Source organism: Vulpes lagopus, chromosome 12 (genome assembly GCF_018345385.1).
Source record: "Vulpes lagopus strain Blue_001 chromosome 12, ASM1834538v1, whole genome shotgun sequence".
In the NCBI taxonomy this organism is placed as follows: domain Eukaryota; kingdom Metazoa; phylum Chordata; class Mammalia; order Carnivora; family Canidae; genus Vulpes; species Vulpes lagopus.
The window spans coordinates 22,124,152-22,146,667 of record NC_054835.1 but is presented as its reverse complement, the minus strand read 5'-3'; the positions used below and the strand labels follow the sequence as shown (position 1 = coordinate 22,146,667).

Below are 22,516 nucleotides of genomic sequence, written 5' to 3'. Positions count from 1 at the left end.
TTGAAAAACATCCTATTTCCTTAAAAAAAAAAAAAGAAAGAAAAACGTCTTATTGTGTAGCTATACCACTTTTTCTTTTTCTTAAGATTTTTGTTTATTTATTTGAGAGAGAGAGAGAGAGAGCACAGAGTGGTAGGGAGAAACAGACTCCCCGCTGAGCAGGGAGCCTTATGAGGGGCTTGATCCCAGGACCCCAAGATCACGACCTGAGCCAAAAGCAAATGCTGAACCCACTGAGCCACCCAGGTGCCCCAATATACCACATTCTCTTTATCCATTCATCAGCAGGTAAGCACTTTGGCTATCATGAATAACGCTACTATGAACATTCATGCACAGTGTTGTGTAGACGTGTGTTTATTTCTTTTGGATATGGGTCATATGATAACTCTATGTTTAACTTTTTGAGCAACTGTTACTGTGAGAGTTTTGATTTCTCTACATCTTCACCAACACTTGTTGTTCATTGTTTTTTTGGTTTTTGTTATCTTTATAGCCACAATAGAGGGTATGAAGTGGTATTGGATTGAGGGTCTTGATGGGCATTTCCCTGACGGCCAATGCTATGAAAGATCTTTTCATGTGCTTATCGACAACTTTTATATCTTCTTTGGAGGAATGTCTCTTCAGATCCTTTGTTCATTTTTTAATTGGATTACTTGTCTTTTTATTTTTGAATTGTAGGTTTCTTTATATATTTTAGGTACAAGTCCCTTATGAGATATTTGGTTTTTTTCCCATTTTGTGTTTTCTCACTTTCTTTTTTTTTTTTTTTTTTTTTTTAGGGCACACATTAAAGTTTATTGTTTTAAGTCACTACCAAAAAACCCAATCTCTATATATGGTAAGTTGCCTTTAAAATCCAAACAATTTTGTTATAACAAGATTTTATTTCTATGAAAAGGTAGTTGTGCAGTAGTTACCAGGAAAGCTGAATACAATAACATGTAGGCTTGGGAACAGTTTTTAAATTTGCAGCAGACATCAAAGAAATTCTATATGACATACATTTGTTCAAGCAAACACAAGAAAACTGGATCAGTTTCTATGAACTATTAAAAGGATAAAGATAAAAGGCTTTTTTCTCAAATCAGGTTTTGAAAGACAGCTTTTCAACATAATAAAGACACACAAATACAAACCTAAAACACCTCTTCCCATTCTAAAATATTTATTTTTAGTCCATATGTACTTTGAATAATCTTGTATTAAGTATCTGCTGCAACATTCACGGTCAGAGTGTATCCTGGAGTAGTGTTCTAAGAAGCCCACAGCAGCAGTAAGAGGAGCGTTGCAGTTACTCTACTTCCATATTCTGTAAAATCCCAGTGCGATTGCCAGGCAAGTAAACACGGAGGCTGCAAGGTAACGAATTGTCTCAAGCTTGTTAGACTCCATCAGTGTTTTCAAAGAAGCAATTTCAGTGTCAATTTTATTACTGGTCTCAGAAATAATACTTCTGGTTTGGGTATCCTTTCTGGTAAATTCTGTGGTTGCTTCCATAAGTTTCTTTTCTTGATCTGTAAACATATCAGTTACCCTGCTCCTTTCTAGGTTGATGTCCAGTTTATTGTCTGCTCTAATTTGACTGGTTTCATTTATCAGTTGCTGCTTAACTTGTTCCAATTCAGTTTTCATTTTCTGATTTTCTGCTCTTAGATTTGCAAATTCACTTTTCTCTAGGATTACCATGTCTTTCCTGATGGAGTCCAAATGAGACATTAGTTGTTGTACTGTTATTTCCTGTTGAGCTCGAGTGACCATCTCCCTGTAGATACTATCCAGGCTGACATTTGATAATGTGGTTAATGCTGATACAATTGTTTCTGCTTGTGCTTTGTCAAATCCATGAGTTTCCAAATCCTGAACCAGTGCATGGGTATCAAAAGTTAATTTCCTTTGTTCTAAAGGAGTTATGTCCACTCGCCTCATATCATATCCTTCCTTGGTTGTGGTGGTGACGAAGTCGCCCTAAGGAAGCGGGACCGCGTCTGAGAACCTTCTAGCAGCCGTTTCCTAGCAATGAGGTACAGCTCAACAGCAAGAGTTCCCTGAGAAAGCCAGCGGCCATCACGCGCGCCTGGCTGAGAGACGGAGTCACATCCTACCGCTCGGAAGCCTGGGACCTAAATCTATTCTCACTTTCTTAATGGTATCTTTTGCAGTATAAAACTTTTAATTTGGTGAAATCCAATTTATTTTTTTCTTTCGCTACTTGTGCTTTTGGCATCATAGCTAAAAAACATTGCCTAATGTAAGGTCATAAAATTTATGTCTATTTTTTTCTAGATTTTTATATTTTCAGCTCTTGTATTTGACTCTTTAATCTATCTTTAAGTGAGTTTTTGTATTTGGTTTGAGGTAGGGGTTCAACTTCATTCTTTTGCATGAGGTTATCTTATGTCTCATGCCATTTGTTTTTAGAAATAAAATTATTAGCTTTTTTTATTGAACATAGACACACTCATTTATTTTAGTATTGTCCAAGGTTGCTTTCATTGTGCAATGGTGGAGTTGAATAGTTGCCACAGAGGCCATATAGCTAATAAGCCTGAAATGCTCACTGTCTCTTCATTCACACATACACACACACACAGACATACAGACACACAATAAATAAATAAAAATGAATTACTGGCCCTTCCTATAAATAGTTATCAAAAAATAAATGAAATTTAATTACTGTGTGTGTGTGTGTGTGTGTGTGTGTGTGTGTGTGGCTATCAATAATACTTCAGTAACTCAGAGAAAAAATGTTCCTAGCTCTTGCTAAGAGCAAACAGTTTCAATGACTTGGTGCAGAAGAACCTTCTTGCATGAAAATCACAAGCCAGGAAATATGAGTTCAAGTCTTAGCGTTGCCACTCATGTAAGTCTTCTTGGGAAGAAGCCATTAGTGTCGCTTTTTTAAAATTCTACCTTTCAGAAGGTAGAGATCTCTGATACAACTGGAGCATTCACATCCTTCTTTGTACTTTCTTGTCTGCTTTGTCAAGGTGCTCCTTGCAGAATTCCCTGAGTGTGAGGGTGCATAGGTGAGCAGAGGGAGGGAAGTCCCATGGCTTCTACCTGTGGCTGAATAGCTTTGCTTTATTTTTTGTTAAAATGTCTTGTGAATGATGAAAAAAGCCTAGTTCTTGGGATTGGTTGGAAATAGTTCCTGGTCTTATTTGTCCTTGCTGCACAATCTTGGCAAGTTAATTTTATTCTCTTTGAGTCTTAAATTCGTCATCTGAGAAATGGGGGAAACAATAAATATCAAGTTATTGTAAAAACTTGAAGAGAGAGCTTAAAAAAAAACCTCATTCTATAGGTTCTGGTGCACTGGAGAGGGTCAGGAAAAGGGAGTTATTGAAAATATCATATCCCACTTAAAAGTAAGTAATCCTCATGTGACCTGGCCCAGATGTAGCAGTAAAAATATGAATTTTCCATGAAACCTTTTCTGTTGCTATTGAAAATATTTTTCCTTCCTCTGGGCTCATATAACATCTCATTTCTCCATTACAGAATTTTTGCCCTAAGTTTCTGTCTCCCAGATGTCAATTGTCTCTGGATAACCAATGTCTAGAATAGTAGCTGGCCCATATGGCTCTCAATATATGTCTGAATGTCAGCATTTGCATGATATATTCTTTTCTTGCCACAACTGATATGTCCAAAAGACCACACATCCAAAAAGTACTGGGATCCAAATGAATCATGTTCTTTGGCAACAAGGTTGTGTGCTCTTAGCTATGGAGAGGTTCAGACAAAATTTGGGAAGCACATTTCAGAGACTGGCTCTTCAGTTTTGGAGGATACTTTTATAACCTGCGATCCCCATTCATGGACCACTAGATCCCACTTCCTTACCCAGTCTATTTAAGGCTGCTCCAGGAGATCAAAGATCAGCTAGGTACCCACATTTTATGGGACAACTGGCCATCAGAATGTGTTCAAGGAAGCAAGCAGAAAGATGAATTTCAGGAACACCCAAAAGGATTATGGAGTTGTAGGAAATTAATGTAGAAAAGAAACTCAGGAAACCTGGAAATACAAAAATTTAAATACATAAATACATCTTTGATTCCCCAAATCTCACTCCCAGGAGTTCATCCTAAAGAATAATCCTACAACTACTCAAGATAAACATAAAAGTTATTCATGGAAGCATTGTTTTGTCTTAAATTTTATTTTTTTAATAAATTAATTTTTTATTGGTGTTCAATTTACCAACATACAGAATAACACCCAGTGCTCATCCCGTCAAGTGCCCCCCTCAGTGCCCGTCACCCATTCACCCCCACCCCCCGCCCTCCTCCCCTTCCACCACCCCTAGTTCATTTCCCAGAGTTAGGATTCTTTATGTTCTGTCTCCCTTTCTGATATTTCCCACACATTTCTTCTCCTTTCCTCTTTACTCCCTTCCACTATTATTTATATTCCCCAAATGAATGAGAACATACACTGTTTGTCCTTCTCCGATTGACTTACTTCACTCAGCATAATACCCTCCAGTTCCATCCACGTTGAAGCAAATGGTGGGTATTGTTTTAAATTTTAAAAATGTGTGTAGAATTAGGAACAACCCAAACTTTCATCAATAGAAACCCGCAGGTATAGCCATATGGTAAAACATGATGCAGACATTAAAAAGATTGAATTTAGGAACCTCCACAAACCAATGTTGGGAGTATAAATTGGTACAGATATTAGAGAGAAATGGCAATTTCACTCATGGATATATATATGTATATATATATATATACCCAAAAGAAGGGTCTTTACAAGTGTACCAAAAGGAATAAAGACAGCATCTCTGTTTGTAATGGTCCCAAATTGGAGACAACCTAAAATTTCATCAACATTGGAATGGATCCACTGATTATTATATAACTGCATGTTGGAGTACTATAAAATAAAAATGAACTACAGCTATACAGAACTACATGAATGATTTCTACAAAATGTTGAGCAAGTAAGCCAGACACAAAGGAATAGTGTTTGATTCCTTCTATATGAAGTTCAAAATCAGGCAAAACTAATATATATTTGAAGTCAGGAGAATAATTTTTCTTGGAGAGAAGGAAGGGCTTAGTGATTAGGAGGGAGAAGAGGTACAAGGGAATTACAGAGTAGGCAAGTAGTAGGGAAGGGGGAGGCTGCTAATGGTCCAAGTATCATCCTCAGTGGTAGTTTCATTATCTGTGGACTTCCCTCCATGTTTCTTATATTTCAATAAAAACAAAAGTTAAAAAGAAAGGACATCCGCCGCATATTAGATTGGGGAAAAAAGAGACTACAGAACAATACGTAATAATGTCTCGTTTAGGTTAGAAAGAAATTAGCTATGAATGGAAAATTCTGGAAATATATGTACCAAGCTGTTAATAGTTATGGCTCCACTTGGCAGGAGAACTTTAATATCTATTACTTTATACAGAAATAAAAGAAAGATGCTTTGATTGTGAAAAATGAGATAGCAGGGTCCTGAATCTGTCAGGTTGCTGGCTTGGTCTGCCCAAGGGAAACAGAGCAGGATGAGGCTCACAGTTTACGTAACGGAAAGTGCCTCCTGTGGCTCCTGACCACAGCTGATGTCAATGTGCATGCTCCATCCTGGGGCATCAACATCTTTAATGCATCACCCCAGGCCCCCCAACTTCATTCCTGTTCATCTCCTCAGTTGCTAGGCAATATGTAATTAAATTTTGGAAAGCCTCCTCCACCCTGGATATATTATCCTGGAAATTGGACTTTGCATCTGGCAGTCTTAGAAAGCAAAATTCCACTCCCCTCAGCCCCCCACCCTCTGGCTTGCAATTGACTCACAATTTAATTAAAAAGATTCCAGGGACATCTGGTCTCCTTTTCTAGGAGTGCATTTGCAGTTGGTTTTTCTGGCGTGTTTTTGTTTGCAAGCCATGGATTTATTTACAGAGGCAGAGAGACTCATTTTCCTCTCTTAGGTAGATCTTTGTGGTCTTTATTAATGTTGCTTTATAAGCTATGACTGTTCTTTGGTATTGTAAGCTCTTAATGGTCTGTTTCTCCCTGAGCTCTGTTCAGTCAATGAGTCACCAATGATGCCACCGAGGTGCCTGCCATACTGCTGACACCACATGGAACACAGGGTGCCTATCCATTGCTGCGGAATCCAGAACACAGCCCCTCCCCCTCCTCTTTCCAATCCCAACCCTTGTACTCCTTCTCATTGATAGAACGCTTTGTTGGCCCTCTCTTTAACAGTCACAAAATAAATATAGAAAGAACTCTTGGAGATACGCATGGCAGAGGAGGGTGGGGAAAATTGAGCCAGGAGCTGGCTGGGCAATCTCTGGCAAACCACTTGCCCTTTCTGGGCTTCTGTTCCACCTGCAAAATAGCTGGTTGGACTTAACTAGCATTTCCCAAATGTTGTGTTATTTCCATATTTTCATGATTTGTTCTGTACCTGCATGCCTCCCAAGCTATTATTCATACAATTTTTTTCTTCAGATTGACTCTCTTTTTTTCCCCAGAAATGTGTGTATTTATAACGGGAACTTTAAATCACTACACAAATGGTAAAATATTATCATTCGCCATAAATAGAAGGTAACTGTAAAAATGCATATAATGAAAACAAAAAACAGTGTTGCTAACTTGTAACTAGACGTTGTTTTCTGCCAAGGCTCTGTGCCCAATACTTGTTCTCTCTTTGTTAAAAAAAAAAAATTAGCAAATGTTTAGAGACTTGTAAGAGGCGTATTAATACCACTTTGAGACTTTCTCCTTAGGCAACACCAGAAGGACTGACAAGAAAATAAGCTCCTGATTATAGGATAATTTAAAGGGAACAGCAGCCTAGGTAGTCTTGAAAGTCCTTTCTGGTTCTAGCAGTTATGAGGGAACAGACCATAGAGCAGAGAGGAATCGCAGACTCCAGGAGTTGATGCTTAGTCCATTCCCAGGCGTCTGCACACATTTGTCAGGTCACCTGAGCTACCTGATTCCCCAGGCTTCCTTTTCCTGTGCAGTGTTCCCCCATGTCCCAATCAGGGCTCTCTCAGGCACAAGGGATATAAACCCAGTGAAATATCCTCAAGTAAAATACTCTGGGGCTAAAAGCATCATATGGAATTCAAGGGCAGGAGTCTGAGTGGGGGCTCCCATGTGAACCAGAGCCGAGCTGCTCCCTTCCCAGCTACCCCTCTCCATCTGGTGTATAACATTCGCCGACTGTGCCATGAACCAGAAACCTAGAAGGGCCACATCGGGCTTCTTTTCTGAGTTATGACACCCCGTGTCACCAGAAGGAAGGCGCACACAGGTGCACAGGGAGGGGATGCTGTTGAGAAGTATCTTTGATTGGTCAGTAATTCTTTCACTCGTTCAGCTGTGGAAGGGAGGCTTGGGTTATTACAGAAGAGCTGGAGTCCCAGCAGAAGATGTGGGGCATAGGATAGGGGCATGCCAGGTACTCGCTATTTTACTAGCTGCCTACTTGGTTGCACCTGTTTCTCAACTACAGGATTGGGATTGAAAAGATGTCTCTTTTAGATGCTTTTGTGAAGAAGAGGTGGAATTATGTATTCTGTGTTCTTGAACGTTCACAGTCTTGTGGGATGGGCTGAAATACAGTGTGCAGCAAATGTTAAAGGAGAATGTTACATGGTGTTTGCAAAACAGAGGATGGGGCAGCTAACTACCCCCCTCCCCCGAGAGGCTCACTTTAGGTGACCTCAAAGGATCGGGGCCTCTTGCAAGACAGAGAACACAGGAACAAGGTAGTGGCAGAGGGAAGGCTGGGGCAATGGTGAAGAGGGGGGACAAGTCTGTAGAGTGGGAGGTAAATCCTGGCAGGAGAGTCGAAGGGGTGGCTACCTCAGGGCCCAGAGAAGTGGGGAGCGGCTGCTTGAGCAGAGTTAAATACCACTGTCCCCCACCTGTCCCTGATTGCTTCGTCATTGCTTGACCGTCACTGAATCAAGGTCCGTGCATCCTAGGGATATCTCATATGCTGTAGCAAGAAATCATCTCTGGCCACAGCAGTGCCCGAGTGGAAGCTCAGAGAACTTGGCTACGGGGAACCACAGTAGTGGAGGTGCACCAGTTGTGAGACATTATGACTCGAATTCAACCAATGGGAGGCCTCTCACTTCCCTCTCAGCAGGCAGAGAGGATGGGAAGGGAAGGGGCAGGCTGCTCCAAGTTCTCGAGCTGGTGTCAAGCACGAAGAGAAGTCAATGCGTTTCAAAGCTTTGGTAACAATTCTCCACACTTCTAATGCAAGTGAAATTGGTGGTTATGAGATGCATAAACCTCACTGCACCTGTCTCCTCATGTTCAGAATGGGAATAATAATGCCTGGCCTGATTCTATTAAAGAGCTGCCATGAATTTCAAAATTAAATAATGCATGTGAAACTACCTCAGAAAGCTGCAAGGTACCATGCGAATGTGAAAAAATATTCCATGGCTGTGATATTGTTGCATAAACAATTTTAAATCTGGCATTTTTCATTTAACATTGTCCCCTAGACATTTTCCATGTCACTGGAAACTCTTTAATCTGGCTTTTTAATAACTCCCTTCTATCCCACAAAGTAAGTGTACCCCAAATTACTTAACCACTCCCTTATGATTGGACATTAAGATGGTTTTCAATTTTCTGCTCTTAAGACTAATATAAAAATGCCTACCTTCCTACATAGAGGGGTTTCCCCCCTTCTTTTTAATATCTTGGATCGTTTTCTTGGAGTAGAAGAGTTACTGTAGTGAAACAGCAGTGAATGGTGTGTAGACTCTGGGTACCTATTGACAGACTGCTTTCCAAAAGGAGTGCGCGAGTTCATATTTCCACTGGCAATGCTTGATTGTGGACACTAGGTGTTCAGTGACCAAGGCTGTGAACTCTGGAGGATAGGGATCATGCCTGAATTACTACCCGCTGCACCTCCAGTGTCCACCACAGTGTGGGGGTACGTTGTATGTACACAGTCATTTCTGCTGATAGGATGAATGGTCAGCTGGTGTCCACCTCTTCAGGCATGCGTCTATACACAGAGCTCATGGACTACTTAACTCTGAACTTCAGAAAGGCACCTGTGAATGAACTCATGCTATGGAAACAAAACTAAGTTAAAAAAAACAAAAACAAAAACAAAAAACCTCAGCATAGCAAGAAGTCCTAGAAACAACTATGTGACATGATTCTGGTATTAGCCACCAATCTCTACTGTTGCAGAATTACTCAACCTTTGGTATGGCTTTTAAGAGAGAAGCAGGCAGCTTCCATATTATGTAGCATAGCAAAGTTTACCGTTGGAAAGAAGTAATCAGATAAGTAATTGCTCAGCTTAGGCTTTTTATTAATTCCAGTACTTCACTATATCCCATTTCCAGGTAGACTATATGCCCCCAGGATGGAGGGGCCCTAGACTCCTCACATCTGACTGTGCAGATGTCACTGACTCTGCCCCCTAGAGAGGGAAGGAAGGAAGGAAGGAAGGAAGGAAGGAAGGAAGGAAGGAAGGAAGGAAGGAAGGAGGGAAGGAGGGAGGGAGGGAGGGAGGGAGGGAGGGAAGGAAGGAAGGAAGGAAGGGAGGGAAGGAAAAGCAGAAAGGAAGGCAGTGCTTATCCTGTGTGACTTTATACCCCACCTCAAGAACTCTGAGCAGCCTGTCCTTCTCTTCACCATCCTCACTTCCTACAGAAAGGAAAGTGAGAGGTATTATACTTACTGAGCAGGAATCATGTCTGGCACCATTCATGCCTTATCTTATTTCATCCATAGAAAAATCTAGAAAGGAGACCCCATAATGTCCATAGTAAAAATTAGGAAACCAGGGCTTAGCCTTCCTCAGAGCCACTCAGCAGTTATATGACAGAGCCAGGATTCTAATGCCATTACCCCCAAGCTACTGTCCCCCGGTCTCTCTCATGCTGGGTTAGGAACATATATGAGGAAGACCACCCCTCACTCACCCCCGGGTCACATTACCTCTCTCACTGCCAACTCCAGCTTTGTATTGATTTACTAAATTCCAGTCATTAAATCATTCCCTTCTTCCTCACTGTGCCTTCGTGAGGCCTTCCCTGGGAGCCTGGGTGGACAGGGATCTCATGCCACACTTAAGATCTGTGGTTGCTCCCAGTGTGATACTGGGTGAGCCACTTAACCTCCTGACTGAACTTGAATTTCTTATCTTAATAGGTGAGAGTGGTAACGCCTACCTGTCTTCCCTGAGCTATCTTCCTTCTTCCTTCCCCTTTTCCCTCATTTCTCTGCTCTTCTCCTCTTTCTTGCAACAAACTCGTTGAATGCCTGCAGAGCACTGAATGTCGGGCTAGGTTTTCCTGTGCTGCAGACATTCCTAGGAACTGAAGCCACAGATTCTGGACCTGGAGAACCCCCTCATATCTTTTGACCTTGGGCACAAGGTTATCCACTATGGATAGTGGAACCACTATCCACTATGATTCCTTCTTGGATTGAAGTGAACTGCATATAACACTGCACTGTTATTTTGACACCTCCTTTGCTTCTTTTGTCATGCCACTTAAAATTATTAGGGGTATTTATGCATGTGGACATGACTGCCCCTGTCTCCCTAGCACTTGGCATGATGGATGACATGTAGCAAGTACTCAATGACTATGAATTACATGAATGAATATGTCTTATCCTCCCAATGACAGCTTCAGTTCCTGGATAGGTCTGCGCCATGTCAGTATCAGAGCTGAAAGGGACCTCGATGACCTCCTGAGTCGATCGCTCACATGACTGAGCAGGGGCTCAGAGGTCACACACACTGAGTTAGTGATAGAACAAGGTCTCCCTACAACCCTAGTATACATCCCATCCTTGTGTCTGGAATGGTGCAGTGGTTGCCTCTACCTCCAACAACCCATCAGTGGACCTGGCTGAAGCCAGCACAAGTGTGTGTTTGGATTCCCAGAGGGAGCCCAAAGGTCCTTTGGGCATAATTCTGCTCTCTTATGATCCAACCCCTGTGAGAGGCACTTGAGGCCCTCACTCTGGCTGGCACCACCTGGGAGGTGAGAGAGAGCAGCAGAGATGGCTGTACTGAGCAGCTCTGCCCCTGATGCTCAGGAGGGCTCAGGTTGTCTTTGATTCCTAAAGATAAATCAGCTGTGAAGCTGCTCCCACTAACCCCGGCGTTAATAAGGTCTTTGAAATGAACAAAATTCATATCTGTAGTTGAGAGCACAGAGGGAATTGGTCCCTGGCTGATAGCACAGAGCCCCTCATTAGCCATTTCTCTGTAAGCAGCAGGCTGGACCCTGCAGGGAGGCCATGCGGAGGGGTATAGAGAGAGGGCTGTGGTACCGCACAGTTTGGCATCACAGGCATTATTCATTTCCCAGCTGTGGTCCCCAAGTCTGTAGAGTGAGGCTTGTTCACTCTCCTTTCTAGGCTACTGCACAAATTAACTTATGCAAAGTGTGTGGCCCAGGGTCTTCCTCTGAGCAGGTGGCCTAAGGATGAGGGAGAAATGGTGCTGAGGTGGAGGGTAGGGGCTGGCCCACCTGTGTCTACCCACCTGCTGTGGGCATTCTTCTGAGGATGAGAGCTCAAAATCTGCCTGGCTTTGGTACCCCCTGCAGGTGTTCTGAGCTCTTCTTTTTTTTTCTTTATGATTACGTTAAGAATGTATTTATATTGTTCAAATGTAATGTCTGCTTAGTTTGGGCTGCTATAACAAATTACTGTAGACTGAGAAGTAGAAACAACAAACACTTATTTCCCATAGTTTTGGAGCCTGGGAAGTTCAAGGTGCTGGCAGATCTGGTGTCTGGTAAGGGCCAGCTTCCTGATTCACAGATAGCCATCTTCTCATTGTATCCTCAGGTGCTGGAGAGTGGGGAGAGGAAGCAGGGTTTCACCTGTCTCCTTCTAAGAGCGCTAATCCTGAAAACCACATCTCTACCTTCCATCATATTGGGGATTAAAGACGAGGTTACTGAGGCCAGAAGAGACTGGACCTGGCTGGTCCAGTGACAGAGAGTTTATCTGACATCTCATCCCGGGCCTTTCCCATTGGGACAGAGGGATGAACCCTCCTCCCTAATGACATTAGAATGTCATTCTCAAAGATAGCTGCTATTTCAAGGTAAAGTGACGGCTCTGGACAGAATGTGTCCCCCTACCTGAGCTCTCCTTGATACTCACTAGACCTCAAGCTGTAAGCCTGGGGAGATGGACAGCAGTTTGCCACTGAGGATGCTGACCTTGAACAAGCATTTGCTGGGTATGGGGCGGTGGGGGGTGGGGAGCTCAGTTCCAGGTAATTCCAGGTACTATAATGGAAGGTGAGTCAGAAATCTCAGATCTTTCTAGCTCCACTCCCAATTTACTATAGGATTTTGGAATAGTCACTTTTCCTACTTGAAGGGCAGTTCCTGAGTCTGCAGTAGTGGCTCATAGGAGCTCGGTTGGCACAAAGGATAAGCTGTCGTCAGTCTGAATCCCAGTTCCTGTGTTAGCGTCTGACCTCAGGCCAGTCTCTGAGCCTCTGTCCACCCACCTCCAAAATGAACCCTCTGCGCCTTGGACAGCTCCTGGGCCTCTGAGCTCCAGTGTGTGCCTCTGTAGGGTAAGCGGTTGGACTCAGTGGCAGGTGAGGTCCACATGAGTCTTACCCAAGGCTCCAGTGACCTCTGAGTTCATTTCTCACTTGTTCGCTTTTCCTTCTTCCCTCCCTCCCAGTAGGGCGTGTCGGGGGTCCAGGTAGATTCCCTGAACCGGGGTGGGACAGATGAAAAGAGAAAACACTAGAACAGCATGCTCTCTGTTCTGTGCCTGGGCCTCTACTGCTCTCACCTCTCCGCTTATACCTGGTCTTCTCCTTCTCCAGTTCCCCTGCCCCACCCCTATAAATTCTCTTCTGTGAAATTAAGAGATATTCCTGTGCAACCTGAGCCTTTAATTCTGCTATTAGTGAATTCTGATGCCTAGGGTTGAGACATCCAGTGAAAGATGTACCACATTCAGGATGGCACCAGGAGACTCTAAGGTATACTCCGTGGAAATAGAAAAGTTGCCTAGGGCCCTGGGAAGCCAGAGCTGGTGTGAGGATAGCTGCAGGTGGGGGGTCAGGCTCTCAAATTTCAGAAGCAGCTGAGAGGGGTGATGGAGAACAGCATGTGCATTCGTCAACCCCCTGAAGCGCTGGAGCTCCTGGCCCCGGAGGTGAGCTTGGTCAAGGCCTTCCAAGAGTGGGTACTGAGAGGCCACACCCAAGCCTGGTCCGCAAACAGCACATCATAGTCTCTCATACCTCTGGGCCTTTGCTGGTGCTGTGAGCTCTGCTTGGGATGCTGCAGTTCCTGCGTCCCGCTCACCCGTGCATCCTCATCGGGCCTCAAGCACAACCCAGGGAGCTCTCCCTGTCTGGGTCACTTGTCCTGCACCTCCACGTGGAGAAGGCTGCTGTGTCCTCTGAGCCTTTCCCGCCTACTGCCACCACTACCACAGCTACCACCTACATCACTGCTATTAATACTTCTACCACTATCACACTACTAGTATTACTACTACCATCATTACTATTAATACCACTGAACAACCAACAACAACAACCACCACTGCTACCATTACTACTGATGCTACTACTCCTGTAACAATTAACATAACAGCTAGCATCACACTCTTTCTGTGTGTTATTCTAAATGCTTTGCCCATTATTTTATTTTTTTTAAGATTTTATTTATTTATTCATGAGAGACAGAGAGAGAGAGAGGCAGAGATACAGGCAGAGGGAGAAGCAGGCTCCATGCAGGGAGCCCGACGTGGGACTCGATCCCAGGACTCCAGGACCATGCCCTGGGCTGAAGGCAGGCACTAAACCATTGAGCCATCCAGGGATCCCTGCCCATTATTTTATTAAATTCTTGCAATGACCTGATGAAACCCGTACTGATACTTGTCCTCAGACCACAAAAGGAGAGACAGAATTTAGTTTACTGGCTCCAAGCTAGCTGGCCAGTCTGATGCCAGAGCCCCTGTTCTTGGCCATTGGTGAACTGTGTCTCCTGTATATACTTTCATTGTAGTATTATTATGTAATACACACAATTTGCTGTTTACTTCTTTCTTTCTCTCCCTTTCCCCTAGATCATTCTCTCTCTAACTCTCCCTTTCTCCTTTCCTTCCTCCTTAAACTGGGAGCTTCTCAGGGACAAGGACCTTAAAATTCCTTGGTCTCCGACTGTCCAGGGCCCTGCACAATGCTGGTGTGTAGCCAGCATCAATGATCATTGAACTGGGTTGTGCCAGATGACTTGACTATAATTTGAACCATGCCTAGGCTCTACCTATCTCATGAGAAGGTGGTAGAGATGGCCTTTCTGGGGCCATGTCTGGAAGATGTGCAGACTCAGGCTTCATCCTGATCTTTATCTCCTTCCTTCAGTGAGACTACAAGAAAGGAGGCACATTATGAAGTGTGTCAGGAAACACATAGCATCTCCCTCCACCCTCTACCTATCATCCTTATCCCCAGTGTCTCCTAGTCCAGTAAGCCAAGAGTGGATACACATGAATTTTACTCCGCACATCCATGGTTTACAACCAACTAACACATTTAGAAGCTTCTCCACCAGAGAACAAGCATGATAACTGTGTCAAGTTCCATCCACTTTTAGAATAACTTCATTTAATCCTCAAAACATCCATCTGAGGCTCATAATATTATTAATCCTGAATTTACATGTAGTTCAGGTTGGCAGATTCACTCATCTGGGATCATGCAGCTATTCAGTGGCAGAGACTGGAATCACCCCTCACCCTGTTGGACCCAAACCCCACAATTTCTGCACCATGATGCAATTACAAGCTGTTGTGCCATATCATGCACGTAGCGTTTTCCTGATAGGAGCTTTAAAGCCCAAAGATGGTAAAGAACTGACTCCAGCTCACATAGCCTGTTAGGAGCAGACCAGGATTCACAGTCTGGGGTTGACTAGCTCCTGACTCTTTTCTTGCTGCAGCAAGGACCCAATTATGTTCACTTAGGAGGGGACATCTCACAACATCCCATCCTTCCCTCCTTGTGCCATCCCATCTGCCTTCCCCAGCAACCTAGCTCTCCCAGTTGGTAACCTACAAGAGTGTCTCCTCTGGCCAGACTACTGCCTGCATCTCCACCCTTCCCCCATCTCAAAGGAAAGCACGGTAGCCTAGCTGGTTACCTAACCCAGCTGTCCTCCCAGCAGAAACCTGGGTCAGAGGTTCCACCTGCTTCTGTTCAAGTGCAGCAATCAGAGGGAAGTGAAGATACTGCAGCCCCACTGAGCCACAGAGACAGCACAGGTCTTTCTGAATGTTAATAACCACAAACCAGCACACACAACACAGAGGGAAAGATGACCCCATCAGGAAAACTCATTCTAGGCAGATGACAAATGGGAACTGGCCACTTGTGTGACAGAGGTCCCAGATCTCAGCCCCAGCTGACTCAGCTGTGCACACACATCATTAGGACGATCCATAGGGGATGCCAACCCAAGTGTCTGTGACTTGGCACATCTGGACAGTATGTGATGCAACTCTGCTCACTCTGAAGCTTCTGCTCCTGTAGAAAAAAAACATTTCTCCTGTCCCTAAATCCCATGCACTGATGGAGTCCTGCGGCATGATTCTCAGACCCCTGTTGTGGCACACTTGCCACAACAGAGGCATGCAAATAGGCACGTGGCCCAGGAATGAGCATGAACTACACATGTATGCATGTACCAAGCATATATATGCTCACCACAGAAGCACATTGCTATACAGTGTGCTCCTATGTGTGCACACAAGCATATGCACATGTGTGGATGTACGCAGAACATGCACACACACCAACAAAAGCCACATCAAACACCTTACAGTACTGCACGCATAACTTCCCCCCAACACACACACACTCTGTCTGCACAACACGTATTCATAAATAGGTACTCCACCCTCTAAACAGATATGCCCACATGTCTTCAGTGCAGAAGCACACAGAATCTCACTCTTTTGCTTCCAAAACTCAGCAAGAGTTGGTGCCAGGCCATTAACCACCAAAGAAACATGCCTCCTCCCTACCTCATTTCCTAAACGATAAACACATACTGGGATGGACAATCCAAACACTAGGAGATGTATTGCACCAGAGTTGACCTCTACTGAGTTCATTTTCTCCTGGTCAGAATGGCTGTCAAATCAGGGGTCTTAGACTTTTAACACTGTTGAGAAAATACCTCAGTTCTTTTGGAGATAAATTCGTGGCATCGAAATGGAAGATTTACAAAGGTGATTTAGAGATAAGGAAACTGAGATCTACGGAACTTGTGAGATTGAGTTCGAGCTTCTACCTAGTGGGAAAGCCGGGATCAGAATGCTGGTCTCTTGGCTCTCAATCCGATGTTCTTCCTATGTGACTACCTGTTTATCAAATCTATCAAACCTTTAGTGAACATACCAGATTCAGTCCTAGCCCCTCAGGATACAAATGTGGGTAAGGTTTCCTCAGGGAGAGTTTGGACAGAATTTTCTCTTCTTTTGGTGATCCTTCCTGCTGTTGTTAAGTCCATTCAGACCTTCTGCTCACCTCAGAAGAAACTCTGGAAGGCACTTCCATCAGACTACCCCTGACTCCTACAGGATCCTGAGAACCATTAGAACTTGTCCCTTAGAGATTGTTCCTTAGGGATTGTCCAGGCTACATTCCCATTTTGCAGATGAGGATAGAGATTCCTTAAACACAATTTCATTGTGAGCCCCCATGGCCCTTTTGTCTCTAGATCACAGAGGAATGAAGAAATGCATGGTGTCTGGCACATGATTGGTGCCTACTCCACATTGGATCCTTGTCCCAGAAGAATGAGTCATCTCCCCCAAGGGCTTCCTTCCCGTGGCCTGCACCCTCTCCTATAAGGAATCTCCATAGAGAGGTCCTCCACTGCATTCCATCCTCACCTTGCCTCTCCTCGGGGTGTGCCCACCTTGCAAGGTGTCGATCGAAGTCCTAATCCTGTTCTGGGATGTAATCAAATCCCTCTTCCATTGTTACCTGGTAATAGGTGTCAACTGCCAATGTGTATGGGAGAAGTATTTTAAGCTGAGGGTCACAGAAGCTTCTTAAAATTGCGTGCAACTCATTTATTTGGGTGAGGATGTACATTTGTGAAAGGAAAGTCTCATGGCTTTTATTAAATTACAAAACCATCTGTGAGGGGGATAAAAAGCTTAGAATTTAATCCCTCTATCAAGGGTGGCGTTAGGATGGGAAGCTGTCTGGCAATGTTTGTGTTGGTATCATATTTTAGAGTAAAAGGGGCCCCATTGCATGGCGTCATATAATGGCAGGCTATTCATTGGACCATCTTGCTCCTGGGCCTTCCCCCAAGTTCTCAGAACCTCACCTCAGCCAATGGTAAAGACACCTGACTTAGTTGTGAGCCCCTTGGATACCCACTGAAGAACTATGTGAATTTGGGGAAATATTTGTCTCTGCTTTGGAAAAACAAAGATCTTATCAGAAGGCAGTGAAGTATAGAGGAAGGAACCTGGCTTTGCCATGAGAAAGCCCCGAGTTGAAATGCTGACTCCCCAGTCATCCTGGGCAAGTCACTTAACCTTTCTGTATTTCAGTTCCTAGGCTATAAAATCAAAATTACTAAGCATCAGACTTATATTTGGATTGAGATAACACATGTAAAACCCAGCACGTTGCTTTCACATAGTTGGTGCTCAGACACCTGCTTTTTCCTGCCCTTCCTTCCCCCAGGAGAGGACCTGGATTTGGTCAATAGCTACTGATCCCTAGCAGGAAGGGAACATAGATTATCCTGAGGCCTTTGGAGAAGCTTAAACTAATTGTATGCTTGTCCCCTCCTGACCCTATAGATAGCCTCCTTCCCTCCCCATTCCAGCCTACAAATGACCACAATCCTCAGGGGTCGATGATGATGACACAAGGGAAACTTCCTGTGCCCCTGATTTCTGTGGCTTCATTGTATATAGAAGATTCTAGAAGGAGTGAACTGCTTTGGCAAAAGTCCTCATTGCTCTCTTGGAAGGAAGATGAGCTTTCTCTGTTTTCCTTATTAAAGAAGAACCCCAGGTGATGATGGGTAGAAGCTAGGCTTTCCTCTTTGTTCTCACAGCCTGCTGGCTGCTGAGCATTCTTCCTCTGTCTGATACTCAGAAGAGAAGCTGGGAGGGTTTGGTCCCAGTGACGCAGAGCAAGCCTGAGTCACCAGAGTGCAGGCTGGGGGCACAGGAGCTACACATCTGTCACATAGTTGACATGCATCCCAGAACCTAGTCCACTGTTTGCTGGGATGGTCTGTCTCATCTGACCCTTAGAGGTGGATGCTCCAGCTTTGGTCATGGAAATAGCAACAGGACTTCTCACTTAGGTCATTGTCTTTATTTTCCCATAATGACTCTGTGAACCAAGCTCATCAGGGATTATCCCATTTGGGAGAGAGGCAAAATGAGGTTTCTACAAGAACATCCCACTGGATCAGTGGTTCCCAACTGCAGATGACTGCCTCCCCCACCCCCGGCCCAGGGGACATATGGCAATGCCTGTCCACATTTTTGGTTGTCATAACTGGGGATGCTACTGGCATCTAATAAGCAGAGACGAGGGATGTGGCTAAACATCCTACAAGGCTTCAGGTAGCCCCTATAAGAAGGAAGTATCCAGTACAAAATGTCAGTAGTGCTGAAGTAGAGAACCCTGATTTAGATCTTTAAACACATTCTCAGCTTCCATCTTCTAGAATAAGCAGGAACAAAGATTAGTTAAAAAAAAAAAAAAAAGACCTTTCTTTTTTGTTGCCGTTTTTGTTCTGGAAAACTGGGCAGTGAATTTGAAAAGAGAGCTTCCTCATCTCTCACCCTGGATGCCCCCGCCCCCTGTCTCTGCCAGTCCAGTCAGTAAAGCGGACTCCCCCTACCACAGTCTTCTCCTTATAGTGTCACCCCTACATCCTAGTCTCTGACACATCAGCCTGCCCTTGTGGGTGGTGACAGTAGAGTGCAGGAGGGAGTTCTCATCCTTCATTGAGGGTCCTCCCCTTTGTCATCCTTCACTGATGGTCCTCCCCTTTGGGGATGCCTGCTTGCAAGAAAACCTTCTCCAGGAGAACTGTATAGGACAGTGATTGCTCATCCCTCCCCATGGGAGCCGGCTCCTCCCAACACCCTCAAGTTTTCCAACTGAAAGAGAACTTCGAAATCTTTTTGTTGCCTGCACCCTTTTTTGAGATCTCTACCTTTTAGACACGGGGAAAACAAGGCCCAGGCTCACTCAGAGGCAACAAAGCTAGAGCTGTGTCTCTTAAGTTGCCCACCAGCAATGTCTGTGCGGCATCCTCTGCCCACGGTTCTCCAGACTGCTGGTGCCGTCGAGCACTGGACATGGTTTCCCCAACCCTGTCTGTAGGTTAATGGGCTGGAACGGCCAGGTCCAAGCCATTTTGCTGGGATTGGATTTCTGGGCTCAGGTAATGGCATCAAGATGCTGCACGCCCCCAAGTTCCAGGAAATAATGTGGTCGAATGACCCGAATAGGAAAATCAGACCGGCCTGGCAAAGGCAGCTCTGGATGCCTGGGGCTCGATGCAGAACACCTGCAACTTTTGATAACTTCCATCCTGTCAAAAGAACTAGCAACGATTTTACCCACAGAAAATATGACTCTATTATATGTGTATTCTCCGATCACGACCCAAAGGAAACATGCCCACAAACAACGCCTCCCCTCCCAAGACAAAACCAAACAACAGGCTGTCAAACTAAGTAGATCAGCTGATCTCAAGTTCTTTCTTTAATATCTATTTGCTATTGTTCACTCCCTTTGTCACCGGCTGGTACTTGCTAGTAGACAAGTGGTAATTGCTGCCAGAGGCTTAAGGAAATTTATGCAAGAAGAGCTAAACACAGAGAGAAATGGTATCCTGGAACTGTCTTTCTGCGTGTTAGGGATGTGAGCACACACGGGGACAGAGCGGAAAGGTACGTTGATCCAGGTCATAGCACTTCAGCATTTATTTCACTTTCTTATTTTATTTTGGGCTGATGCACAGAAATGCTCATGGACGTACTGTTTAATGAGATGAGGTGACTGTCATACAGGCACGTCTGCCTTCATACATTGCTCCTGTGCTCCCAACCTCAAAACTGACTCCAGAACCCCCGTGCACCAGAATCCCTGCTTATTTGGAGCATCTGAAAGGAACAGTAATGAAGGGATGATAGGCACAATTACACTATCAGCTGCAATAAGTGAAGGGCCAAGTTTTTCAGGATGTGTTTCTTACAAAAAAACAACTTTTAACATACCTGAATTCAAAATATACATTGTGTTCCTACTGCCTCTGCCTTTGCAGTGTCTGTAGTAGCACCCACTGATTTATATGCCTCTGGTCTTGCCTTAATCTGATCTGTGCTGCAGCAGAAGTGGCCCTCCTCAAATGCAAATCCCATCGGCTCCTCCTTTGAATAAAGTCCTTTTTGGCTCCCTATTGCCTTTGAGATAGAATCCAAACTCTTCTGCAGGGCATGAAAAGCTTTTCCTTGCCTGAGTCCTGCTTTCTCCTGACTTAGAGATTGCTATCTCCCTGTTCCCAGTCTCTGATGCAGCCTTGCAGGATATCTGACATTCCCATTCTTCTCTTGATTGACTCTGAATCAACCTTCCATACTCAGCTGAGATGGTCTCCCTGAGAAAGCCACGGGTGGGTGCCATGACTCCCAGCTGTCCCTGAGTCTGGGCAGAAAATAGCATGGTTTTTAAGACAATAGACTTTGGTGTCAGACAGACCTGGGCTTGGATCCTGGCTTAATCCCTTATTGACCATGTGACCTTCAGCAAGTTACATGGCATCTCTGATTCCTTGGCTTCCTCAACTACACAAAACGAGAATGATAGTGACCTGTTCCTCCTAGGGCCCTTGGAAGGGAAGCAGTAGATCACTAGCTCCCAGGAAGTGCCCACTGAGGTGGGCAGTAGGTCACTCACAGGTGCTCTCCCTCTGCTTCTCAATCCTGGTTCTTACCATGGAGCTTCCAGAGGGTGAGGACTGAGCATAGGCTCTGGCCCAGAGTTACCCTGACTGCAGGTTTGTGAATAAGTACCCTGAATAATGATCACATGGATTCAGTAGCATAGAAGAGTGAGGGTCCAGGTTCTACTTCTGACTTTAGCATACATGAATTATGAAAATTAGGTCAATTTTCAGAAACACAAATGTAGAAATAGTCCAAGAATCAACCAGTAGGCAGAATCAGCCTTGTCTGAGCTGTGTGACTTCAGCAAATGCATTAGCACCTCCCAAAGTCTCAGCTTCCTTAGCTGCAGAATCCGAACACTGCCTACCTGTCATGAGGATGAGCGAATAATACATCGTGTGCTTAGCAAATATGACTCCCTCTCCCTTTCTGTGTTTTCCTGTTTTGCTTGACTGAGCCCCCAGGCAAAACACAGCGCCCAGTAACACCATGGGCCTTGGACCCTGGACTAGAGCCTGCCCCCTCTGCCAGGAGCCTCTCCACCCCCTCACCTGCACACCCAGTGGCTGCCTGGAGCACTTGGGGATTACTGTGTGCCTGAAATGCTGACGCTGTTATTTTTGTTCTTTTATAAAAGTGGAAGGCATTCGGCTCTGCAGAATGTTGTATAAATATCCAGATAAAAAGATTAGCGAGAGATTCCCTGAGAGCATTGGAACTTCTAAAGCATGCCTGCTCTGAAGCAGGGGAAAGGACAGGATCTCAGCACTTGCCCCTGGTGCTGACAAGTTATGACAGCCCTCACGTACATGGGAAACAGAGGATGACATTCTTAGGCCCCCCAGGTGGTGGCTGATTGCGAGGACGCAGAGGAACAAGAGGTGCGGTACCTAAGGGGCTGACTGTGTCAGAAGAAAGATGGGGAGACACTCCCCTCCCCAGGTTACCAGGGATTGTTTGCCCCCTGTTGGGCTTTACAGAGGAGAGAATGTAGACCTCGCTGCTTCTGGGGGCTTCTTTTGCTTCTAGCAGTAACCCATTCCTGTCCTCTTTGGAGAGGGCTTGGACACCCAGTTAGCTCTTCTGCTCCCCAGGCTAATGCATTTTTTGGCAAAGGCAGCAGTGACTCCACTTTGCAACTGCACCTCTGCCGCTGTTGCCAAGCCTTTCCTTGGAAAGGCAGAGTGTGTCCTGGAGGGATCTCGGGCTCTGCAGGCCGCTGGCCGCGGGGCCCCAGGGGAGCATCTCTACCTCCTAGAGTTCAGTCCGCTCTTCTATCAAATGGGGACAATGTGTGTGTCTCATAAGGCGTCCAGAGTGAGCTGTTCTCCTACTTATCCTCAGATCCGTGCATCTGCATCTCCCTCTGCCTGGAAGGCTTCCCGCACTTGCCACCCCCTCAACTCCCCTTTGCCCTGTGAATGCTTACTCCTTCCTTCCTTCTCAAAGCTTTCCCAGACTGCCCTCCACTGGACTCCCATCTCTGTGCTTCTCTCTACACTACAGACACCGCAGGGCTTTGTCCTTGCCCATC

The 22,516-nt window shown here is 44.9% G+C and overlaps 1 protein-coding gene and 1 pseudogene across 1 annotated transcript in view; one reads left to right on the top strand and one right to left on the bottom strand.

The window, feature by feature from the left end:
- ASIC2 (acid sensing ion channel subunit 2) overlaps positions 1 to 22,516 on the top strand; it is a 994,353-nt gene that overhangs the window by 233,221 nt on the left and 738,616 nt on the right. The window lies entirely within an intron of this gene.
- On the bottom strand, positions 871 to 21,377 carry LOC121473144 (annotated as a pseudogene).